The 27,816-nt window shown below is 37.8% G+C and overlaps 1 long non-coding RNA gene across 1 annotated transcript in view; it reads left to right on the forward strand.

The window, feature by feature from the left end:
- The first annotated feature begins 400 nt into the window (after positions 1–400).
- Positions 401–27,816, forward strand: part of LOC127434268 (uncharacterized) — a 70,658-nt gene continuing 43,242 nt past the window's right edge. Inside the window, exons 1-2 of the long non-coding RNA XR_007896011.1 lie at positions 401–646; positions 3,727–3,855. This is a non-coding gene — a long non-coding RNA (uncharacterized LOC127434268). The remainder of the gene's footprint in view (positions 647–3,726; positions 3,856–27,816) is intronic.

The raw sequence follows: 27,816 nt of genomic DNA on the forward strand, positions 1-27,816 counted from the left end.
CCATAGGGTTACTAGTGTTTATGTGTTTATGGTATGCTCAGAGGGCCAAAATAAGGTGAAAGTGTTATGATACATGATGAGTATTGCATTAGATTATTACAATACAACTAATAAATATAAATCAAGATAAGATGTACTGTAAATAATCATGATAGCTGTTTGGCAACATTGTGTTTAATTAGCGAGTGTCTATGGCTTGTAGTGTTTCTGAGGCTGTCTCTTGGTTTAAACTCCCCTGTTCCCCTGTAGCTTTATTAAGCCGGACAGCTGAGCTCTGTCTATTCCTCAAACAGACCTCAGCACCCCCCACCCTCCTCACACACACACACACACTGAGCAGCTGCACACACTATCTCAGTTATGCCCCTTGCTTTGAAGTTCACTTTGTGTCGTGCAATGATCAGGGGCCACAGGGAAAATATCAACTCCAGTAATGACACAAGAGAGTTTATTTACATGGGTAGAGGGAAAAGACACTTGTTTGAAGGCTTCAGAGAAAACAACATCCTTGCATTTGGACACAGCGGGGTTCCCGTCTGATTGACTGAGTGGACAAAGTTCTCGTAGTCCTCTTATTGTTCGACGGCTTTTGAAATTCTCCCGGTCTGGGAATGAAACGCCTGTGGCAGAGGATGATAAATTAGAGGTACATACATTTTCCAAAAATCAGTCGGTGCATGGCTCTGTATGACATGATATTCTGCAATTTTATAAAGACAGATGTCTCAGATTAATTTCCAAAAAAAATTAAAGGACAATAAAAGTGTCACGCTCCAGAATCATATATTCATTGGCACAACTGTGTGCTATTGATATAGTTCATCCTGTCTGCATCTGCAGCATAATACACAGCTTTATTTCAGTCAAACTAACCCATCAGTGAAGTAATTCAGGAGAAAATACTTTTTTAAAACACATTAAAAAAGTGTCTTGTGTTATACTGGGTCATAAACAATACAAGTAAATATGCAGCTTTATGTTCCTCTTATTGAAAAAAGCAATCATACTCAATATGCATTTCCTGTATTCAATATAATCATATCACCCTGATGTTGGAGCTAAATCAAGAATATTGTCACATTTGTGCTGCTACATGAAATGTAAATGAAAATGCAACATTATTCAAATGAAGCCACTTTAATATGCTTAAATCTAAATTACCAGAGCGATCAGTTTCTAAAATGCTGTCATCACTATATAAATGGCTCATAAAATTCAAAATATACCTCAATACTTTTTGATATTTGTTTACCTCATTTTATCTTCCCAAATGAAACAGTTTCAGTGACAACATTTAGATGTAATCATGTGTAAATATCAATACATTACCTTTCATTTAATATTCTATTATAAAAATATATTGCAAACATCACTATAAATATTACCCAAACTTTGTGTTGGCGATCTGAACAAACCCCTAACTTTATTTTAAGGGCCAGGGTGTTATTACTTTCCTAAGAAAGATGAGATGGATGTGTAAAAATTCCTTTTTTTTTTACCCTAAAAGCGGACCATATGAATCATTCACTACATACATGTTTTGAAGCAATATGAAAGATTTGTGTGGGAAAAGACTGAAATCAAAGTCTTTATTCATTTAAAATCTTTCCATTTGTTGTAGCCCTCAATCAAATAAAATGTATGCTTGCTTGCACATCAAGAGGTGTTTCACCAGGTTTGACATTTATTTATTTTAAATAATAATATTTTTTGTTTCTTTTTATTTCTGTAGTTTTTTTTTTTTTTTTTTTTTTTTAGCTCAACAGCCCCAGTCCCCATGGATATTCAGCAAAATATCTTATTTTTGTGTTCCATTCAGGTAAATCATTTTATGTTATTTTATGTAATTACTTTTGATTTGTAAGGAACAATTAAAGGAATAGTTCACCCAAAAATGAAAAGTGTCTCATCATTTACTCACCCTCATGTCATCCCAGATGTGTATGACTTTCGTTCTTCTGCAGAACACAAATGAAGATTTTTAGAAGAATATCTCAGCTCTGTAGGTCCATACAATGGGTGCCAAAATGTTGACACTGCAAAACGCACATAAAAGTAAACCATATGACTCCAGTGTTTTAATCCATATTTTCAGAAGTGATACTGTATGATAGGTGTGTGTGAGAAACAGATCAATATTTAATGTATTTTTTGCTAGAAATTCTTCTCCCTGCCTAGTAAGGGGCGATGTGCATGAAGAATATGAATCACCAAAAACACAAGAAGAAGAATGTGAAAGTGATCTGTTTCTCTGTTTCTCACCTGCACCTATCACATCACTTCTGAAGATATTGATTTAACCACTGGAGTCGTATGGATTACTTTTATGCTGACTTATGTGATTTTTTGGAGCTTCAACATTTTGGCACCCATTGACTTGCATTGCATGGACCTACAGAGATGAAATATTCTTCTAAAAATGCTGAAGAAAGAAAGCCAGACACATCTGGGATGGCATGAGGGTGAGTAAATGATGAGAGAATTTTCATTTTTTTGGTGAACTATTCCTTTAAGGTTGAATAGATTCTAGAAAGGTGCACTCTGTACTTTTTTCTCATTATAAAAGTGTTTACCCTTCAAAATATTTAAGGTACTTTTGAAACACGTTTATAATCATTTACACACACATGAGATGCAGACTCCATTTGCATCATTCTTTAAAATGTCCGGTCTCTTTATTCTCCATAAGGGTGATATCAGCTAACATGCTGAGATCACTTGACCAACACTATATCGCTTACTTTAATTCAGTAACCCCTGTTTACAAGCTACTAACAGATTTTGCAAAGATGTGTCACAAATACGCCTGCGAGGGTATTACTACGACGTTTGCCGAAAACTTTTGCTAATGTGTGCTGCAGCCACACAAAAAAGTCACTAGAGACCAAGACTGTGATATGCTCGAAGAATGTGAATCGCCAAAAACAAAAGAAGTATGTGAAAGTGAAAGGGGAAATTGATAGTAAAAAGAGACTTAAATATTGATCTGTTTCTCACCCACATCTGTCATATCGCTTCAGAAGATATGTATTAAACCACTGGAGTCATATGGATTACTTTTATGCTGTCTTTATAAATTGTGGTACCTATTCACTTGCTGACCTACTGACCTACAGAGCTGAAATATTCTTCTAAAAATCTTTGTTTGCGTTCACCAGAAGAAAGAAAGTCATACACATCTGGGATGGCATGATGGTGAGGAAATGATGAGAGAATCTTTATTTTTGGGTGAACTATTATTTGAATAATTTAACTGAAAATAGATCCAGGCCAAAATGTCTCATCATATCATTTGCATAATTCAGACATGCATAAAAGATATACAGTATACCTAAACCTTGCAATCATCATCAGTACATCATATCTACTTCTTATTTCAAAAATAACATAATTTAAAATTTTTCAGCAAAGACCCAGAACTTTGAACTATGGATGTAATTGATTAAAATTTGTAATCAGATTATGACATGCAGATTAATTAATCAAATTAATTGTAATTAATTGGATGTCAATATTTTCTGAGAAAGGCCCCCCAAATAAACATAATTCTATATAAATAATACATAACTCAAACTATTATAAATAAACAAATATCTATTTTTAATTGTCAGTCTATATATATATATATATATATATATATATATATATATATAGATATATATGCATCAAAAGGACACTTTTGGAGCATCTCGCTGGTTTTTAACATCATAAACGTTGTGTTTTTAGGATGCTGCGTCAAAATTGAAACTTTGACAATTGCATCTGGAGATCCCTGCATTCTGTTGCGCTTTGTCCTGCTGTCAAGAACACTTCCGGCATGAGCGGCTCTCATTCAATGGCTGTGCTGCTTGTGAGGTTTGTTGAGGCACGCTGACTGCCCCCTGCTGACATGGCTCATAAAAACACAAAATTACATGTATTTCATGCTTGAATTGCTGGAATGGTCGAAAAATACTTATATATATATATATATATATAAATATTATAGTATATATATGTATATATTCATTTCCGTGCGGGTCACGAGGCATAATTAATTGCATGATTGTTTTAGCACATTATTTTTTATAGAATTAAACGCACTAGATTAATGCATTAAATCAACAGCCCTACTTTAAACATGTATCTCTTTAGTTTTCTTGGCATTTTTTTTTTACAATTTGAAATTCTTCCCGAATTTGGTATCAATGAACACTTTCCAAAGACATGCAACTGCCCATGTGATCTGCACATGTACCTCTAGTCTTCATGTCCTGCGGCAGAAGGACAAATGCTTTGAAAAACATCTCATCTTCAGAGTTGAACTTGCAGCCCTTGCTCAAGCAATCCTCCGCCTGGGCCTAATGGCTTTTATCATAAATATCAAAGCTGGAAAGGTTATGTTTAGATGGATTCTTCTTTTTGTCCTTTTTAGCCGTGTGCAGAGTGCGTTTGACTGATACTGTGCTCAGGCTAATAGACGCCGCCTGATGGAGGAGGTTTTGGTGCGACTGCGTTAACAAGCAGGTTACATGTGGAGGTAATTCACTGCACGTGAAATATCAGTGCTCATGTAAAGGTTACTTCAATATAACTTTCCTCTAATGCAGCTTTGTCTTTTTGAGAGAGTGTGTCTCGCTGTTATTTTATCGGGTAAAAGAGTGCAGTCGGATACATGTGGATTTTATGTGTACACTTGTACTTTTAGTTAGGGCAAGGTGACTATTTTAACATCACATGCTGATCTATTACATGTCATAAAATCATTGATAATCCATTATTAAGACTTCATTGCCTTAGCATGATACCCATCGTTGCTGCAGTATGCCTGTCAAACCCAGTGCTACATAATTACATTATTCCATAGCAATACTAAAGCAAGCCGTTCCCTCAGGGAAGCTCTCCAGATTAAATCAATATTTGACCCCGTGACCATTATTCACCATGACCAAGCTCACTCCAACCAGCCATAACAGCGATCCACAGAAATTCACACTGAAACAACCACTGGGCGTGTCTTGAGAAGCGGATCGCGCAGTGGCCATTTTTTGCAGGTTGAATTGCCATCACACAAAAACAGTACCTTTCCTTGCATTCCAGCTGCCAGGTGCCCATTAGCAGAGACCTTTAGGGACATAGTAAAGTCTCCTGGGCAGGCCTTTCCACCGCATGGAGTAAATGGGTCATTAGAAATGACACTAAAGCATGATGCTGATTACCGGCCGCACTCTTCTCTGCCCACCGATCCTGACCACATGACATCTGACCTCTCCACCACTCCGGCTGCATTAGGGGTAAATGATGAGGAAAAAGACGTGACCTTTCCGTGTTCGGCAGAGACTGATGATGTCGAGGTGACGAAGTATAAGATGACTGTGTATGCTGGACGATGAGTGACACGTCCACACACTTTGATCCTTAACTTTTGAATATGTTTTGCTGTGGAATAATGATATTGCTTAATATCAGAGTTTTAAGTTAACTTTCAACATTTTGTTAAAAATTTTAACACAGGTTGTTTTTTTATTGTTTTTTTTGTTTTTACCTCATAAAAATGTTGTGACTGTGGTGACATTTTAGCAAAATGACATTATGTGGTTCCTAACGCGTATCGCTGCAGTTTTAAGGTGAAATGTCTACTGTGTGGCACTAAAGAGAGTTAAATGTTCTCCCAAACAGATGAGGTTTTGAAATGGGTCATGAAATGCTCTTTTTATAGTTTCATTATCTTCCCTGAGGTCCACTGATAATGTTAATAAAGTTTTTTTCTCACCAAAACAGTTATAATTTTGTAATATATGATCATTTTCCACCCTGTCTCTGACCATCTTTCTGAAAAGCTCGAGTTTTGCCTCAGCTCCTCCTTTAAACTTAAATGTAAATGCCCTCTGTTATGATTGGCTAACAGCGTGCTGCCCCTCAAATTCAGCCATTTTTTAAACTCAATCAGAAAAGAATGAACAAGCACCTCAAACAGGTGTCCCTTTCCATTTTGTGTTGGTGCTACTACTGCCAACAACACAAAGAAACGTTTCAGAAAGTTTGTGTTGACGCACCCAGTGTAGACAGCCTCAAGCCACTGCATCGTGACAACGGACGCGCCCGGTGTAGACAGCATGTCAGCATCATAAACAATCATGACATTTGAAATATTAATGAATGGAACTGTTTACTTATGTTTTTGATCGAGTCGAGTAGTGTTAACTGTCCCATATCCTTCAGTGAAAATTCCTTCGTTTTATGACTGCTTCACAAGACACACACATCCAGTTTGTCATCCTGCATTGAGGTGCACATCACCGTAAACAAATCAAAACGGTCAAAGACGTCCATCTAGTGCATGTTGACATACACCAACAATTAAAAATAGCGCTGATAGGCGAAAGAACAGTTTGTTGAGCAGTTTAAGCAACAAAACAACAGCTGATGAAACACATCTTCTCTTCAGAGTTGAAACTTGACACTGTGTCTTTCAGAAGCATGCCAGAGAGATGACAACAGTCAAAGATGTCTGTGTAGTAAATGTTTGTATAGTAAAATAATTCAAAATAGTCCAGATGGGTCCCTTTTCATGTTCAATAGTTAGGTCACAGACAGTAGGCCTTTTGTCCTTCTCTCTGTCTCTGTTTACGAGCCAAGTGAGCACCAGTGGGCGGGGCCATGGGTGAGATGATTTTAAAATAGGTGTTGATGTGGTGGCTGTAGAGGCCGTCTTGAATTAATGAGTACCCCAAGTGATGTAGGGTTGTCACGGAAGTAAAGAATGAGGCGTTTTGGCTGCTTGGTTTCAATAAATGCTTTTATTGCAATGGGTTTTACGTTTTGAGTTCTGGAATTTACAGTATTTGTTTATAGTAGAATGACCTCTTATATGTCAAAATATCAAGGAAAATTTGATTCCTCATGACATGACCACTTTATTATTGAGTTAAATCAACAAAACCAATCTCCCTACCCTAAACCTTAAACCTAAACCTAACCGATAGTGCCATAAAAGCTAATGTGAAAGGAAAAACACAATCATGTGTAATTGTTAAGTGCTTTTTTAGACTGATCTTACAGTGAAATCGGAAACAGTAGGTTGACTTTTTTTCAGCTAAAATTGGTCTGTGTTTACCGAAATGTGAAACTCTGCCCCCACTGGCCAAAGTGGCAAGTGTTATTGGGCTTATGGGCACATTTAAGCTCCATTTTCCGGGTGTAATGTCCATGCCAAATACAGTGAAGAGGAATGCATGTTTTATAAACTGGAGCCCCCAAACCTACATTTAACCATCAGTGGTGTGAAAATCTCATGTTAGAGGGAAAAATGCATCCTCCAAATCCCACTCGCCACTAGTTATGCATGCATGATTATGTCTTGATTAAAATGTAATTTATGACAAAAAACATTTGCTCTCACCCGGAGCTTATAGAAACCAATACTGACAACATGAGGGTAATGCACAGACATAAGCTCTAAGTCTACATAGAGGCTATCACATTTTTATCATTTCACATGTTATAAAAACAATTGGTAAAAGTTTGCTTTTTATCAAATGTGCTCTGTCAGTGTTCAGAGATTTCACACTCATGGTCTGATAAGCTTCCGTGTTTCTCGCACCACTTAATATTTTTTTCCACCATAAAAGCAGATCTTCTTCTGTTGGTTTGCATTACTCCAAGAATAATCAAATACCAATGGAGTAGAATTCAATAAGAATCTAAATATTACAAGTATTGACACATTTGGCTTTGCTTTCAAAAGCACAGACACCATGATATATTTTTCTGTCATCCAACACCTTGATGACACACAACCACAGCACCCCCAGTGGATTCAAATGTAACTGCAGGATTTGGTGGGAGATTCAAAGGGAAAGGACAATGTAATTCATCTTTGCTTATGGCAGGCAAATGTGGAAAGGAAAATCAATTTGTAATATTTAAATAGTATATTTTATATTAGACTAGCTGGTGCAGAAAGATTACTCGATTAGTTGAGTAAGATCCTTAACTTCAGTGCGGGATTCGTACCTGGGTCTCTCACGCTGCTGACTCAGTGCACTTTCAGTCGCACCAGAGGGGAAGGTAAACATACTGGAGCCGATGCAAAACTGTCTTATAGGAGATTGCGCTTGTCAGTGAGTCAGCATAATGTGGCCGACCCTATACCGGAACTCTCTGAAACAACATGCCGACTTCCCGTGTGATCATGTTCCCGACTTCAGTTCAAATGTCAGCTTGTGTGCAGTTTTGGACTCGTACCCCAGTCCTTCACCTTGCAAGTGCCACGCACTTGATCATGCTTGATTAAGCTTGTAAATGTAGTTGGTTATGTAATACAAACATTAAAATGTATCGCCTATCAAGTCATGTACAATAGTAAAAGTGTTTTGATGTCACAAGATAGAATTGTGTGAGATACAGGGTGTAAAGTAAATGTTTATGAACTGATAATTTGCCTTTTTACTCATGATATGTGTGAAAATGAATAGAAGTCTTTGTTGTGCAAAACTGCTGCGATACGCACAACGAGCCACATTATAATAATTTTGCAAACATTTTGTTATAGTAACGTGATTTCTTGAGACCAGGTTGTTTTTGTGTGAGGTGTGTGTATCTGAAGTGGTTTCTGTTGATGCTTGTCACACTAACCGTGCAGTGGGTCCCTTGAACTGGGTGTGTGTGCACTTGTGTGTTTGTGTGAATAAGTGTGTATCTGTCTGTCAGGAGAATGGAGTCAGACAGGTGATGTGGGTGAGTGTTCCATTAAGCTGATACTGAATGCCTTCCCAGCATGCTTCTGCCTGCGTTCCAGGGCCAGGCCTGTCATAGCCAGGGGCCAGAGTGATGGAACGCTCCCACTATGATGCATGCCGCCCTGGTTCTCACCCGTACCACTGGTGCACCACCACTGGAGACCAACGGACATCATAATGTAGTCCAGATGTACACATATTGTATATGTGTGTGCATGTATACAAGGATCACAAAATTATTCTAGTTTCTACCTTTGAGTCAGGGGAGTGGTTGAAAGCGATTATGATATTTCCCTTCTGTCCTTGACTGTCAGTCTCTTGGGTTCACCCTGTTTCCATTACAGCTACAGCACTTACGCCAATTTTTCAAGCCTGTCAGGCAGTTACATGTTGTGGTCGATGACCGGCCAAAACTGGCCCAGTGGACGCTCGGACTGACCACTCAGCATAAAGAAACACTGCAGAGCAAGACATCAAATCCTAATGGATGAGTTTGGTTGTAGTTTTTATATGCACTGTGCACTTGCAAATCACTATGGCTATAAATGTACACATCAAGGTTACTGTAATAAGAAACTAAATACAAAAACAAATGCCATATGAGCGAAAGAAAAAAAAATTTGTTAACAGAAAAAAAAAAAAAAGGAGTTTGCAAAAGAACATAAATTAAACCGAAGCTTTACATTTGCACTAAAATATGAATGGAAACTCAATACAGGGAAAATGACTTGTGTAAAACTGGTAACCTGCAATTTTTTGTTGGTGTTACCTATTTTATTTTTCAGGTCGTTTTAGTTATTTTAACCAATATTTTTCACTAGAATTAAACCAGTTAATTTTTAAAACTATAATAACCCTGGTACATCGCTCCAAACGTTTTATTGAAATACGAAGTGTATTTTGCTTTTGTGAGTTTTAAAGCTCCCATGTTTATTTTGTGCAATTACTGTGATATTAGTATGAGCATTTCCCTACTAAATGAGGTGGAGCAGTTTTGTTTATGCTAAGGGAGAAATATTAATCTTTAATACTTCGCATGGGATGGGGTTGGCAGATTGACCCAGTAAGAGTCGTGTTCGGGTGGGGATGGGGGGTCTCCATGAGAGATAGAGCTGTGCTTTCTGACAGATGTAATAGTTGAAGTGATTTAGCCGCTAAGAAGACAACACACTCATTAGAGAGCCATCCCTCGAGACCGATTAGATCAAGAGAGACACAATAGCAACTTCAGTAATTGATACCAAGTTTGAGCTATGACACTTATTTAATGATTTTCCAGACAGTTATAAAAAAACAAAAAACACACACACACACAAAAAGCAGGTATAAAATGAAGAGCACAGTGAGATGTTTTTACACAGATGTTTAGAAATGAATTTTATGTAATTAATACTATAAAAGCGATTGTCTGATCAGAGGGGTGTACCCTGGGATAATATTGCATCTTAAAAATCATATTAGCCCCATTGTTAGTCTCATATTTGCATAGTGCTGATTAAATGAGCAGGAAACAGACAAGCTGTCATCTTCAGATTTTACAATTTCCTTTTATGATGTGGTAGACAAGATACAAGAATATGAGATGGATTCAAGCTCTGAAGCAAGACACCTTGGATTCGCTGATTCATTGCATGTATTTGATATATGATGGTGTTGGTCACATTTTATGTTGGTATTCATGTTAACATGTAATTATATATCAAGAACTGAGTAACAACTGAGGAATAAACTGCAGATTCTAATTAGCTAACCCATTTCATTTTTTTTTTTTTTTTTTTTTTAAAGTAATGAGTTTGTATGTTTTCTAAGTAAACGCACTTATTTGTCTCAAGTTAAACTATTTAAGTGCAGTTTGCTAGTTGCAAGTAGACTAAACTCATATCTGTGATTAAAGTGTCAATGTTTTAGTTTTATTTCATTTTATTTAATTAAAAGTCATAGAGAACATTCTTCTCAGTCCTTCGTGGGCCACACAAATCTGCACTTTAAAGTATTTTATACAATTTATTAATTTATCATTTTTTCAAGCGGAAAGGCTTATGGGTATTATGCACAGTTGCAATTTTGTACTTGCTAATTTTGTTTTAGTAAAGCATGAAGCCAACGTTTAAGGAACATATACATTTCATCGCTGTCTGATGAAAAACACGTATCTCCAAAAAACACATTTTTCAAGAGCATGGAAAAACTTTTTTTCTCATAAACAATATACTTGTTAAACAGACAGCCTGATTAAACATCTTTTCATTGATCATTTAGATGCACAATTCAAACAGTAGGAAGAAGGGTCGGATTGGCCACAGGGAGAACCGGGACTTTTTCCGGTGGGCTAGCCGCGAAACGGGGCAGAACAGGTCCGAATAGGCTGTGATAAGCTGAAACGGGCCTCCACGTTATGCCTAAATGGGCAGCGACAAGCTGAACAGGGCAGCAAAATGGCGCCGCGATATGCCGAAGAGGGCCACGAAATGCATAAAAGGACAGCAACACCCCTCCCCAACCACCCCACCCCGCTCAACAACTTTTGGACCAGTTTCTATGTAAATTCGATGGCCGATTTCTCTTCCCAGTCCGCCCCCGGTAGGAAGACATAATTCGGCGCATTCTGTCTATGGTAAAAAGTCAACATTTCCAAAAGTGGACATATTTGGGTTTTTTCATCGGACAGCGACGATTTGATGTATTATGATTCTAAAATGTGACATGTCAACAATGTTTAATTAGGACCACTTTATTGTGTTTATTAATGACAACTTGTGTAATGGTAACTTGACTAGTAACCTGACTCAAACTAAAACTAGTGAGAATAGTGAAACAATTAAGCTTAAGTTGTCTATTTATTTATTTATTTATTTATTCAAATTTGAGATAACAATTAGTATTTCCAGTGTACTAATGAATATTGTGTAGTTCATATACTGCAGCTGCTTGTAATGACATCTAGTTATTGCTATTGTAATTTATTATATTTACGTATATGTATTATCTGAAACATGGAAACTGAGTCTTACTATGATGTCAGTGTGTGAATGATTTAAAACAACATTTATAACAGTCATCACCAACAAAAAGTAACCATGGTTTTTGGACATGTATCAAGGAAATTCCGTTAAGTTCTTTGAATTACCTTGGAGTTCCATGTAAATGGGTTGCACATGAATTTGGTAATCCTTCATGCTAAAGGTAGACCGATTTATCGGTTTTACTGATTAATCGGTGCCGATAGTTGCTTTTTGGAACTATCGTCATCTGTAAAAATCTATGCCGATAGTTGCCGATATTTTTTATTTTATTTATTTATTTTTTTTCATCATTTTGTCATTTCAAAAAATTTGTTCCCAGTCTGTTTTGGGATTGTTTATACTTAAAAGTCCCGCGTTATGCACCAAATCTTCATTTTTGATTGGGATTTTGTTTGAACAATAAACTGCATCTGTGATTTTATTCATTTAGGACTCTTTGTCTGTGCCCATCATTGTAAGGAAATAATAAGAAATGTTTTTGATATTATATAAATACATTTTAAATGAATCGGTTATTGGCCTTTCCCACCATCTTAGTTATTGGAAAAATCCACGATCGGTCGATCTCTGCTTCATGCTATATCAAAGTAGCCTACCATGGTATTACCATTCTATATAAACACTGCATAATATTACCACAGTACATGTTTTGCAATGGACTGTACTCTGAATAGCTAAATAAAAGCACTCTTTTTTTACGTTAAAAATTAGACCTTAAGTTGTAGAGATTACCTAGTAAATGTATGATATATCAAGCCTGCTTCATGTTTTTATTTTACATTTCAGATGGAGATGTGCTCATATTTTTTGTAGCATCACAGTCTGTTTACTGTAGCTGTTAGTTGTGTTTGGGTCAGGGTGACCAGAAATCTTAGTAGGTTACATCTGTGTATTATGAAAGTAGCTTGAGGACAAAAAGGGTGGAAAAATGCAACAGTTACAGACTTATTATTTTACAGTAGAAGTAGATCTATAAGCATCTACATGGACTGATGTTTTCATGCAAGAAGTCCTTTAGCATTCTGATGCTTATATCAAAAGTGAGTTGCAGTTATTACAGAGATAATCAATAGTAGCATTGCTTCTTTTAGTTAACTACTACCCAAAACTGTTTGAGAGATTACTTAGCACAACACTATGATTGTCCTTGTGAGTAGTCACTGGATACTATGCTTATCATTCAGACAACCTTCCTTCCTGTGCCAAAAGTGAGCTCATCCTGCAATATGCCATTCTCTATGTAAATAAATATTTTAATATGTGTGTTTTCCAAAATAAACGCTAGCCACATTACCATGTGTTCCCCTGGCAGGGTAAGTCTTTGAGCTTATGCATTGGGATTTGGGTTTGGTACAGTTCTCACCGCAGCAGGAGACTGTGGCAATCCGGCTGGGTGGGTAATGATATCAGATGCCTCTCTTCACAACAACAGGTGCCTTGGCATGGCCACTGTCCACCTCCACGCTGGGGTAATGACATCAGCAGCAAGCACTGTTTAATTATAGTCCTCTAAAGCTGAACACTATAGCACTCTGATATCTCAAAGATCAGCTATATGGCTTTTAGCATGTGCTACAGCATTAGCATGTCCATATACAACGTCCAGAACATGCTAATTTCATTTCCCCTTAAATCCAATATTCTCTAGCTATTGCTAAATTAAACCAGGCTAATTAAACAAAATCAAGCCTTTTGAAAAAAAAAAAAAAAAGAAGTTACCAGCAAAGGAACAACAGTAGCTACACTACACATTTTTACCAAAAAAAAAAAAAAACAAAAAGAAAAAAAAAATAGTTGCAGCTTTTAGCATGTGCTTAAGTTTTAGCATGTCCATATACTTCATGTCCAGAACATGCTAATTGCATGCTATAAGCTACTTGAAATATTTGAAGTGTAATTACAGTAAAGATCCAGTACATAAGTTACTAACATGTAAGGGATAATCCACGGCTAGGTGTGTGTGAAATTATATTTTTTTGGGGGGGGGGGGATTTTCTCCCCTTTTCTCCAATTTGGAATGCCCAGTTCCCAATGCGCTCTAAGTCCTTGTGGTGGTATAGTGACTCGCCTCAATCCGGATGGCAGAGGACGAATCTCAGTTGCCTTTGCGTCTGAGACAGTCAATCCACGCATCTTATCACGTGGCTTGTTGAGCATGTTACCACGGCGATGTAGCGCGTGTGGAGGCTTCACGCTATTCTCCGCGGCATACACGCACAAGTCACCATGTGCCCCACCAAGAGCAAGAACAACATTATAGTGACCACGAGGAGGTTAACCCAACGTGACTCTACCCACCCTAGCAACCGGGCCAATTGGTTGCTTAGGAAGCCTGAATGGAGTCACTCAGCATGCCCTAGATTCAAACTTGTGACTCCAGGCGTGGTAGTCAGCGTCTTTACTTGCTGAGCTACCCAGGTCCCCACGTGAAATGATTTGAATGCATGACGTGGAGGTGAAGAGGGGATTATTCCATTTATACCATGGTCACATGCCAGCATCAATTAATTAATGCTGACATTGATTTTTACAGATAGATAAAAGTTAACTTTATCCACATAAGAGTTCTGTCCTAGAGTTCTGCCCATTCAAAATCAGACACAGCGATAAAGTAATGCGATAATATTACATTTATTTGATTTAATTAAATAAAAAGCTGTATGAATAATTGGAAAAATGGACATGAGTTTTTTAGAGACCACACGCTCTGTAAAAACTCAAAATTTAAATGCACAGTCCAGAAATAATAATAGCCAAATAATGCAGAAGGGTTGGCACTCTTAAGAACATCTAACATTAAATTTATATTCTTTGTCATTTTCACATAAATCAGGAAAAAATGGCGTTACAGACATATTAGTTGCAAAAGTCGCACTTACTGTACATGATGGGGGAAAAACATCCACAAACTTTGACCTCTGAGACATCGGTACCCTGATAGCACATGTACATCTCCCAGACGTCTATTTGATGTGTGTTTACATCTGGAAGACGTATTTTTTTTTTACGTTGTTTGCTCATCTGCAATATGTCTATAGGACGTTTCCTCTCAGATGTCAATAAGATCTTGTCCTTAAGACATTTATGATTTAGAATGTTTGTAAATCTGATCTTTTTAAGATGTTTAGAAGATTTTAATTAGATTGAGATGCTTTCCAGATGAAAAGATCTAAAACAGACATCTCGGAAATGTACGTGTACTATCTGGGTATGGTATCCATTAAGGCTGCACGATTTATTGAATTAAGATTAAATCGCCATATGGCCTTGCATGATTGCTAAATCGTAATGGCTGTTTTAAATTGTCTGCATTCAGTGCTTCAGTCGGCAATGTTGTAATCACTGGCGCTCTCTAGCGGGTGTGTCCTGAGCAATGCAGCAATACTAGATGATGTTTATCATATTACAATTCAAATTGTCTTGCCTCGTTTTGCTGGACTGTGAAAGATGCCTTTGATGTGTCCCGGTTTTCTTCTGTCCTCCTCCATGCAAAACATTGCTGTATGTCAAACCATACTTTCCTTACAAACCATATGGGTGTGAGGAAATTGCAGGTGCATTCTGAATTATCTCTAGGACACATAATACAGTATAACGTTATATTAGCCTTCTTTGATAAGCATAATTGTAATGGCAATAGAAAGACGATATGTTCTTATTAAACAAATTATTTAAAAAGACATGAGTAATATAATGTGACCATGCAGTTTAAAACTTAAATAAATATGCCTAATAAATGTTTAAAATTTGGTTAGAGGAGATTAGAGTAAGACTGTGCCTCCTTCCTCCAATGGATGTTTCAAATCTGCTCGCCGATAGTCTTTTTAAATGGCAGTAACAAATAGCATGATGCATAACGGCAGTAAGGCTACAAGTACACAGTGCCTTGAACTTTAACCAGATGATTTATTAATACGCTATATGGCCAAAAGTTTGTGAACACCATATATGCTTGATGAACATTTGATTCAAAACCTTAGGCATCAATTTCCCATTTTGCTGTAATAACAGCTTTCAGACACAAGGCTATCAGTGAAGTCAGGAACTGATGTTGGGCAATGGGGCCTGACTTACAGTTGTTGTTCCAGTTCACCCCAAAAGTGATCAGTGGGGTTCAGGTCTACCCTCGAGAGCCGTACTTTTAATTTTTATGATTATATATTTATATAGTTAACGGGATAGTTCACCTAAAAATGAAAATTCTCTCATCATTTACTCACCTTCGTGCCATCCCAGATGTGTATGACATTCTTTCTTCTGCTGAAGACAAATCATGATTATATCTAAAAAAAATATCTCAGCTCAGTGGATGAGAGACAGATCAATATTTAAGTCCTTTTTTTACTATAAATCTCCACTTTCACTTTCAGATGTGACAGTGAAACTAAAAAGTGGCCACATGTGACTACAGATGTGAAAGTGAAAGTGGAGATTTATAGTAAAAAAGGACTTAAATCTTTGTCTGTTTCTCACCCACACCTATCATCTCGCTTCTGAAGATATAGATTCAACCACTTGAGTCTTATGGATTACTTTTTTGCTGCCTATATGTGCTTTTTGGAGCTTCAAAGTTCTGGTCACCTTTCACTTGCATTGTTTGGACCTACAGAGATGAGATATTCTTCTAAAATCTTAATTTATGTTTTGCAGAAGAAAGAAAATCATACACATCTGGGATGGCATGAGAGTAAATAATGAGAGTATTCTTATTTTTGGGTCAAATCCCTTTTAGTCATTATTTTAAACATAAGGGGTGCTACAGTTTGATTTTCTGATATAGATCAGTTCTGTTGTCACTGTGATTGTCAACTAACAAACACCATGAGTGTTCAACATCACATACACTAGAGATGTATTCATAAACAAGAGCAATATATCCAAAAATAGCACCAAAAGTCCTTCAGTAACAAGTCATAAAGATTTGTTCACCTCCCTTACCGTTTTGCACCGAAGTAAATCACTAAAAAGCACCGTAACTGTTGTTTTTTTCCTGTAAATAATGTTGTCATGACAAGTACATAGTATATCTGATGAGCTATTTAATAGATTGGACGGATTCACGCCGTGTTGAGTAAGTGAGATTGCGAGCGCGCATGTTTAATTGACAAACCGCACATGAGCGCACATGTACTGTGTATGAACGCATCCAGACCGACCGCCACTCTCATAAAAACAGCCATGCTCAGATATTATTTGTTGTTTTTATTTATTATTTGTAACATCCTCTTGCAGCTGAATTCCCTCTCTAATGTGATTCAGTAATGTTGAGAACTAGCATAAATCCTCATGAAAACGGACACCTCACAATTCATCTAGATTTGATAGGCTGCTGATAAACATATTCCTGATGATGATATCATAACGCGGGCCGCAAAAGATCGCTCGAGGGCTGCATGTGGCCCATGGGCTGCGTGTTGAGCAGCGCTGTTTTAGTGTGTGATAAATGCCCAGAACATACAGTATGCCCAGAACATGCTAATAGCTAATATGTCCAGAGCATGCTAACAGCGCCCATCCACATTTTCAGCCACCTTGCTTCCAGAAATGTTTTTAACTTAGGGATTTAATAAAATCCTTCATTAACGAGTTCTCCACCTGTCGTTGAGATTTATTTTTAAGTCACAGCAAAAGGGAAGAAGAGACTAGAATGTCTCATTCTGAGTATACATCCAAATTCAGAAGAGAATCACATTTTCTATACATATAAAATGAGCGAGTCACTGTCATAGAAATATGCCCAACAATCATCAAGGACACAGTTAATGCACATTTTCTATTCTTCTAATTCTTTGCATACAGTACATTTACACTACCAACTTCTTATGAATGTGCTGTCTTTGTTTATATCGCTGGTGCTTGACAGGGTATGGACTATATAATAGGATGCAGGCGGTGGAAATCCCAGAGAAGAACTTTGGAATTCAGTTGCACTTAATCCAGCTCATTTGCGCATTGCACGGTCGATTTCACCAACCCTACTTGCGCCTAGACTTAGTGAATGCTTGCACGAAAACACTAAAATTTCATGGCCATGCCCACTGATTTTGCACTTATGATTTATGGCATAACGCTGCACTTAATGCACGCACTCTTAAAATAGTCTTCAAAATTGATCAAAATAATTTTTAGCACGCAGATATACACATTTAAAATTTACAGTCTTTCTGTTCACTCATCTTGTACCCATGGGGGTATAAAAATGTCTCTCTTATAAAATGCATTTTAAATTAGAATGTCCCTCTAAATTATAAATTTAACCTGCCATGAAGTAGCAAATCATTGTTTATGGCTATAATGCAAACTAAAGCCTGGGGACATTAAATCAAATATTTTCTAAAAAAGCAAAAAATATGTTTTATATGTTTGACCTGAACACAGTTTTTGATTCCAAACCAAATATGGCCATCTTCAATCTCGGCCATTTAATCTGCTGTTCATGCCCCCTGTCTACTCTGTCTCCATTTTGTTTCTCCATTTTCCCTCTGATATTGGCTGGGAAAGCAGGAGGTTGTTGTCCAGATGCACAGGGGGTTGTGTGACTGTGTCTGTCTCCGTGCTGATGGCTGCTAATCCCTTCAAACAGGCCGGCATGGGCCAGACATAGCTGAGGGCTACAACAGAGCCATAATTACACACGACCTTCCATTATTGCAGCAGTGCAGGAAATTACAGTAGCTGTGCCTTTTTACATGCAAAAGAGCTCAAATGAGGGACACAATGACAGTGGATGAGATGGGCTAACTGCAAGGCTGGACTGTAGCCATGCCATGAGTTCAAGTTTCAGATTTATGGATTTTAAAATCTGGGTTAATATAAGCAGGCATTTCAGTTTGAGGAGAGAATATCATATTAAATACGGTTAGTTCAGATTCTAAATTATGTTTGGAGCCAAATTTGAAGTAAATGTTAAACGCACACATTATGTATGTTAATGGCCCAAGTTGCTATGTTGCTTAACAACTGTAAACAGGTAGGCTAATGAGCTAAATCATTCTGCATAAAATTGTTTATTTCTGTTATTAAAATTAACACATATTTATTGAACAGTTTAGTGTTTCATGCTGTTGCTGACGTTTTATTTAATGCCGCCTCCGGCATCACATCATTCGGTACAGTGAATTTAACATAGTTAAGGCAACCCAGTCAACAAGTCATGATAATAGTATGAGATGGTGAAATCATAAGAAATCATACAGGTTGGGGGGCCTGGGTAGCTCAGCAAGTAAAGACGCTGACTACCACCCCTGGAGTCGTGAGTTCAAATCCAAGGTGCTGAGTGACTCCAGCTAGGTCTCCTAAGCAACCAAATTGGCCTGGTTGCTAGGGAGGGTAGAGTCACATGGGGTAACCTCCTCATGGTTCGCTCTCAGTGGGGCACGTGGTGAGTTGTGCATGGATGCCGTGGAGAAGAGCGTGAAGCCTCCACAAGCCACGTGGTAAGATGCCCAGATTGATGGTCTCAGACGCGGAGGCAACTAAGATTCATCCTCCGCCACCCAGATTGAGGCGAGTCACTACACCACCATGAGGACTTAGAGCGCATTGGGAATTGGGCATTCCAAACTGGGGAGAAAAAGGGGAGAAAAAAAAAGAAATTAGGTTGGCTCATAAGGAAAGGTATGATTTGTTCTCCCATTGAGAAAAATATACGAACCAATTACCATTTTCCCTAAGTTTAACCCCAAAACTAAACCTAAACCTGACCATTAGATGTAACCCCATACCCAAAACCTAAACCAAAAACATTATTTCAATAGGAAAATCACTGTTGTGCACCACGGAAGAAAGAAAACATCGGGTTTGGAACGAGACGAGGGAAGCATAAGGTTATTGGCATACATAAGTCATTTGTGTTGCATAAATAAATATGGAATGAGTCTCCGAATTATTTCACAGACAATGTTCCTTTCTTAAAATGATGTTTTGAATTGGAGGTTAGGTAAAATCTGATGCCTGTATTACAGTATAGATATTTGAAATTCTGTTTGTTGATTGGGAGTTCTCGTGAGACTATGTGGGTCAGGGCGGCTTTGGAACTTGTTAACTTATGGCCTCGAGTGGCTTATTGCTTTATTAACCTACTTCTTCTTGGTTGTTTTCGTTTGTTTTTTTTTCTGCAAGTGAGAACAAAGCAAATTTCCTCTGTATTAAAACTGTGAGTTTACATAAAGAGGTATTACTGAGAAGCAAAATGACTTGATTTAGTAAATTTGCTGCATTGAGGAGGGAAGCGTGCGCATGTCTGTGTGTGTTTATGTGCATGTGCAAGCTTGTGTGTGTATGTTCGTGTGCGTGTGTATTTAGGCACAGCATTTGGATGACCATATGGAACTCTTTGTGGCGCCAGGAGACCATGCGGCTTGGAAACCTGATCACCATCTCCCTGGTGACAGCTGGAGTCTTTACACCATCAGAACATTTGTAGACTTCTAATTTGTCATAACCACCTCCTGTGGCAAAGAAATATGCTGCAGAATTAGGTAAGGCTGAAATTTAGAGCAGAAAGAAGGGTTCAGCTGGAGAAAGAAAAGTTTGACAGGCATAAGTGTGTTGCAGGGGAAAGATAATGCAAATGTCATATGTGGACAGGAATAGTTTTACATGAGGAGGTTAGCTAAATTCATGTTTCACTGACGTACTTTATGCACTTAATCTAGTCTGAATCTAACACTGTTTTTCTTACATAACAACTACATTTACATGCTTATTCTAGGGCTATCAAATTGTGTTGTAGCTCAACTGATAGAGTGTTGCACTTGTAATGCAAAGGACTGGGGTACGAGTCTTGAAGAGCATTTGAGTTGACACGAAAATGATGTGGTTACTACTGCAATTATGTTATTAATCTAATTTTTCTTTATATATTAACCTATCGGTTAGGTTTAGGTTTAAGGTTTAGTTTAAGGAGGTCAGTTTTGTTGATTTAAATCTCGATAGAACATTAACCTTTAAAACCTCATCTGTATGGGAGAATCTTTTACTTTTAGTGCCACACAGTGGACATTTCACCTCTGAACTGCCCCATTACATTTAATTGACCACGTTGTTTGCCAAAAATGTTGCCACAGTCAAATCATTTTTGTGAGAATAGGCTGAATATACCACATCTATAAGTCTGGTTTATTTCAAATTCTTCTCAGTAATAACTACAGAGATCTCAGTCCTGTTCGAATCAGTACATGAAATCACAGACATTCTCTGTTAATAATTGTAACTCAAACATGCTTTAAAAAAAGTTGTCCTCCTCGAATCCCATACTAATATCAAAGAACTGGAGAGATATAGCTACTTTAGTTATTCAGTTTCTCTTCTGTCCAAGTACAAGCATCAAGAACATCTCTCTGAAAATAAGCGCTAAAAGATCAAATCAATTATTTAGACACAGATACAAGGGAACAAGAAACAAAAAATTCACTGAAATCTAAAACATGTCAGCATACCGAATGCCAAACAAAAGGCAAGCCGTGCAGTGTCCTCTAGAGAAAGACATTTCTCAACGGAACACACCCTCACCTTTTTGCCAGCTAGAATATTAAGACAAAAAGAAGGTCCTGGTCTGGTCATAGTTTTATCCCGATGCTTCTGAAAAATGTCCCTCCATTCACACACACTTTTTTTTGGTATACTTCAATCACATGTAAGCGTTCTCCTGGTGCCCCTAAGAATGTTTTGAGAGAACATGTCTGTGAGTAAATATCAGATTAATATTTCATGCCTGTATGTTTTTTCGGCCTCTTTTTCCCACATGTATCATCTGGTTATTGCCCTTCCATTTGTCTGAATAGAGCGTGTAGCTTTTATGCTCTTCGGCCAAAACACGTCTACCTACTTCAGGTCTCAAACCCCTGAAAGTCTGGGACACAATGTTAACGGCATTGTTTTAAAGCTAGTGTGAGACAAATAACTCTGGCTATGTTTGAAATGGAGTACAAGCTTACTTGCTGAATAGTGTGAAGTATACCGTGTACTGCCTAATATTTTAAAAATAGAGTGCATTATGCATGTTACAAACAATTGTATGCTACAGTGTTGTTATATGACCTCGTTACATTGCTTGTTAAATTCAGAGAAAGGCTTCCAATTTTCATCTTGGAAATAAAAACAGAATGAGTCAAGATAGATATTGCATTAAAAATCATGACTGATATTGCTGATTCATCACACTGGAAATGCAAGAATTTGTTGGGCATCAAGATATTCTGTGCATACAGAAAATGTGCATACAATACACAGTATACCAACATGACCTCATGAGTATATATATATATATATATATATATATATATATATATATATATATATTATATAAATGTACACACACAACAGTTAGTTCCGGTCCTCAAATCTGATTGGACGAGAGACATTTCATGAGTACTGATGGTCTCACACCATCAGCACATGGACGCTTCACTGTTTGTATCATTCCACTTGTGTTCGTGCCATTCTAAACTAAGTGTAAGTGTAGTGCAGATGTGTTATCTGTCTCTTTAAATTGAATTTTGTGACACTACATATTTTAGCCAGCAGGTGGAGGCAAAAGACCATTTTTGTGTGTAAAATGAGCCAGTTAGTGACGTGAAGTCAGTCAGGATCACTCAGTGTTTACATTCAACAACACTCTGTGATCGCTCTTATTACTACTACACTTCTAAAGCTAGGAAATAGCTTTAAACGGCTTTAAAATAACAACTTCAGCATTAAGGCTCTGATTAATTACACAAACTCAAGGTGCTTACCTCTTACTGGAGTTTCCACATTGGAGAGGACATACTGTTCAAAATGGCGGAGATTTTGGTTTTTATAGTGAATGACTCTTGTGCACTGGCTACCGCGAAATAGGGAGGAATACCCCCACTTGGACGGCTATTTTTCCACTGAGAAAATAGGATGAATTTCACCAAAATGACATTATCTTAAAAAAGCTGACTAACAGAATACAGCATCATCAACAGGTGATCGCACACGCTCGATCTCTCTCTCTCTCTCTCTCTCTCTCTCCCTCTCCCTCACACACACACACACACACACACACACACACACACACATACATCCTTGTTTCTTCAATAACATGTTGGAAACAGCCCAAGCAGTGATACTAGTAGTTCTAAAGTGATGTTTTTTGAGAGGCTTGGACACATCATTTGTTTTGAACCAGCAATGTCAGATTCTGATCCATGGCGTAAGAAAGTAGTTCCATGCACAAACGTGTTTTTTTATGACCGTACTCGGTATTTCCTAATTTTAAAAAATTTACTTGTTCATTGAACTTTATTATTAAATTGTTTTACATTATAGAATAATAGTAAAGTCATCTTAACTATGGACGAACAGAAATGGAACTATAGGAATTGTGTTGTGACTAAAAAAATCTAAAATAAATCAAAACTATGTTATATTTTAGCATCTTCAAAGTAGCCAGCCTTTGCATAGAATTTGCAGAAATGTACTCTTGACATTTTCTCAACCAACTTCTTGAGGTATCACCTTGGGATGCTTTTTAAACATTATTGAAGGAGTTCCCATCTATATGCTGGGCACTTAGTAGCTGCTTTTCTTAATTATTCGGTCCAAGTCATCCATTTCAAAAACTTTTTTTTTTTTTTTTTTAAATAAAATTTTAGTTTTGTAATTAAATAAATTATTATGTTGGCACAATTATATTTTTGCCTACAAAACAAATTTCAAACATTTAAGCATATGCCATCAAATCAAAATGTTTTTAAGATCATGAGAAACATTTCATTCAAGTGACCACAAACTTCTGAATGGCACTGTGTGTGTATATATATATATATATATATATATATATATATATATATATATATATATATATATATATATATATATTTAAGCAACATCACACTTGCTACATGGCCCTAAATCACAGCAGTGATGATGTAGGGCCATATCGCACTCTTGCTCGTGTGATGTTGCTTAAATATATATAGAACAGTTCAATTAACAAGTACATTTTTTTAAATGAGTTAAAACTGAGTATATATTGTAGCGGGGTGAGCAAGAGACAGACACAGTGGGCATGGCGTCAAGCCTCAGAGAGGCAATAAATGAAAATAATAATAAACATAAAAATGTCCATAAAAGGAGAAAAAAAAGTGTCCAGGGGGAATGATGTTCAAAATCAAGGGGGAATCTGGCATCCTCGCCATGAGTCGGGGCTCCGTGAAGTGCTGGGATGTGTCCGTGGAATGGCCCAGGCATGAGTGGGGTCTGACCACTGCACGCGCTCCCCTCCTGGATCCGTGGAGCATGGGGCGGCGGCGTAATAAGCGGCCTGTCTTCCCAGGCCCACGGCAGGTGAGAGGGGAAGGTGGCCCGGCATCTAGCACGTCGGCCGTGATGCGTGCTGTTCTCCCCCAGCAACACAACTAACTCGCGCCAGGGGTCTGAGGAGCGGGTTCAGTGATGCATCTAACTCAGCCAAACCCTCCCCGCTCTGATCCTGGGCCTGCGAGGATTCCAGTGTGTGCACACATGGAGAATAGAAGCCGGCTCCCTGAAAAGAGGCATGCTCTACGTTAATTTGGCAGCGGTGGTAAGGCCAAACACACATCAGGTGTGCCTCATTCCCCCGCTGCCCAGAGGAGGCTTATTAACTATGCGCCACTTCTCTCTCCTGCCCACTCCCATTGTGAGCCTGGCTGAAGGATGGCTCTCAGAGGAGGGGCGGTGATATATATATATATATATATATATATATATATATATATATATATATATATATATATATATATAATGTTTATTATACTAAAATTTAAAATATTACAAAAAATATGACAAAAAATACTAAAATTTGGGTCTGTAATGCTCACACAGGGCTATCAGAAGACTTGGATTATAGTGCACAAATAATATTTATTACATTTATGATTTTTTTATTTAGTTTTTGTGGTTTATATATATATATATATATATATATATATATATATATATATATATATATATATATATATATATATCGTGGCGGAACGACCCGCCCCTCCCTCTCGTCATAGATTAACTGATTGTAATCTACCAGTTACATTTTTATATTGTTGAATTTTTCTATTTAATGGTATGGTTAAGGGATCTAAAATATCTATAAAATGGTAAAAATGTACAAATATCTTTACAATGGATTTGTAAATATTGTACGTTCCTTAAGCTGTAATTGTATAAAAATGTTTCCATTTTAGAAGCTGTCAGTATGTCCATAATTTACTTTGCAGCATGAATCCAAACGCAAAAAAATATGTATGTTTAAATGTTATACAAACAAATAGCTACACATAATAATAAAATCAGGCTGAGTACACATACTATTTACTGCAGAAAGAGTAAGAGTAGAATGGCAGAATGCAGTTTCAAACAGAGGCCATATTAGGCGTGGTATTGCAACTAATGGCAACGGACATTGTTTCTTCAAAAGAACATTTTATCATGCTCAAGGCCAGGGAATGTGTAAATGCAAGTGAAGAGTGCAATGCTTGTTTAATTGTACAAAACAATTAGGTGGCATTTTTCAAGCCCTTAAAATAACCAGCACTTAGAACCTCATAATTACTTTGAAACATTTGCTTTAATAGACATTAAAGCAGCACAAAATGGTTTTGCAGAGGAACTTTAACCGCTTTCTCTCTCATAGCGTGTTCATAGGTGAAATGGCTGCATGGATTGTGCTGGTAATGCTCTTTAATTCTGATGGTCAGAGCTCTGTCAATCAATGAAGTTGGACTTACTGTGCCATTACCTCAAAGGAAATGTTCTTTTAGCCAACACAGTTTTCAAACAATGTCTATATATATATATATATATATATATATATATATATATATATATATATATATATATATATATACACACACACACACACAGTTGAAGTCATAAGTTTACATGCACTTAGGTTGAAGTCATTAAATCTAATTTTTTTACCACTCCACAGATTTCATATTAGCAAACTATAGTTTTGGCAAGTCAATTAGGACATCTACTTTGTGCATGACATCAGAATCAGAATCAGAATCAGCTTTATTGCCAAGTATTCTTACACATACAAGGAATTTGTCTTGGTGACAGGAGCTTCCAGTGTACAACAATACAAAAACAATACAAAAACAGCAGCAAGACATAGATAAAATAAAATAAAATAGTTATACACATACGTACATACACACACACACACACACACATATATATATATATATACACACATACACATACGTAGTGCAATCTAATACAAATCTGTTATCTGTTATGTACAGTGCAAATACAAATCTGCTATGTACAGTGCAAATGTTTTTTTATTTGTTTTTTTCCCCAGAGGAATGAAATGGCAGAAGAGGTTGGATGTGTTGGATAAATATAAAAAAATAATAAACTGTGTATTGCACATAGTTATTGCTCAATGGGGCGATTTAACTGTTCATGAGATGGATAGCCTGAGGGAAAAAACTGTTCCTGTGACTGACAGTTCTGGTGCTCAGAGCTCTGAAGCGTCGGCCAGAAGGCAACAGTTTAAAAAGGTAGGGGGCAGGGTGAGTGGGGTCCAGAGTGATTTTACCAGCCTTTTTCCTCACTCTGGAAGTGTATAGTTCTTGAAGGGGTGGCAGGGGGCAACCAATAATGCTCTCAGCAGTCTGAATTGTCCTTTGTATTCTTCTGATGTCTGATTTTGTAGCTGAACCAAACCAGACAGTTATTGAAGTGCAGAGGACAGACTTAATGGCCGCTGAGTAGAACTGTATCAGCAGCGCCTGTGCAGGTTGAATTTCCTCAGCTGGCAAAGGAAGTACAACCTCTGCTGGGCCTTTTTCACAATGGAGTCAATGTGTGTCTCCCACTTCAGGTCCTGTGAGATGGTAGTGCCCAGGAACCTGAATGACTCCACTGCTGCCACAGTGCTGTTTAGAATGGTGAGGGGGGTCAGTGTTGGGGTGTTCCTCCTAAAGTCCACACTCATCTCCACCGTTCTGAGTGTGTTCAACTCAAGGTTGTTTTGACTGCACCAGATGCCAACTGTTCAACCTCCCTTCTGTATGCAGAATCATCGTCATCTCGGATGAGGCCGATGACAGTGGTGTCGTCTGCAAACTTCAGGAGCTCGACAGAGGGGTCCTTGGTGATGCAGTCATTGGTGCAGAGGGAGAAGAGTAGTGGGGAGAGCACACATCCCTGGGGGGCACCAGTGCTGATTGTACAGGTGCTGGAAGTGAGTTTCCCCTGTCTCCGCTGGTAATCCACTGACAGATAGACATGGGAACAGAGAGTTGGTGTAATTTATTCTGGAGTATAGCTGGGATGATGATGTTGAAAGCTGAACTGAAGCCCACAAAAAGGATCCTTGCATATGTCCCTGGTCTGTCCAGATGTTGCAGGATATGATGCAATCCCATGTTGACTGCATCATCCACAGACCTGTTTGCTTGATAAGCAAATTGAAAGGGATCTAGAAAGTGTCCAGTGATGTTCTTCAGGTGGGCCAACACTAGTCTCTCAAATGATTTCATGACCACAGATGTCAGGGCGACAGGTCTGTAGTCATTAAGTCCTGTGATTTTTGGTTTCTTTGGGACAGGAATAATGATTGAGCGTTTGAAGCAGCATGGGACTTTACACTGCTCCAGTGATCTATTGAAGATCTGTGTGAAGATGGGGGCCAGCTGGTTAGCACAGGATCGAAGACACGCTGGTGAGACGCCATCTGGGCCTGAAGCTTTCCTCGTCTTTTGTTTCCAAAAGACGCGGCTCACATCATCTTCACAGATCTTAAGTGCAGGTTGAGTAGCAGGAGGGGGGAGGAGGGGGGTTGCAGGAGGTGTTGGTGTTTGTGTGAAGTGAAGGTCAGAGTGGGTGTGGGGTGTGAGATTGGGCCTTTCAAATCTGCAGTAGAACACATTCAGATCGTCAGCCAGTTGTTGGTCCACCACAGGGTTGGGGGTAGGAGTCATGAGTGAGTAGTTTTTACAACAATTGTTTACAGACAGACTGTTTAACTATTAATTGACTATATCACAATTCCAGTGGGTCAGAAGTTTACATACACAAAGTTAACTGTGCCTTTAAGCAGCTTGGAAAAT

This window comes from Myxocyprinus asiaticus, chromosome 44, assembly GCF_019703515.2.
Source record: "Myxocyprinus asiaticus isolate MX2 ecotype Aquarium Trade chromosome 44, UBuf_Myxa_2, whole genome shotgun sequence".
Classification (NCBI taxonomy): Eukaryota; Metazoa; Chordata; class Actinopteri; order Cypriniformes; family Catostomidae; genus Myxocyprinus; species Myxocyprinus asiaticus.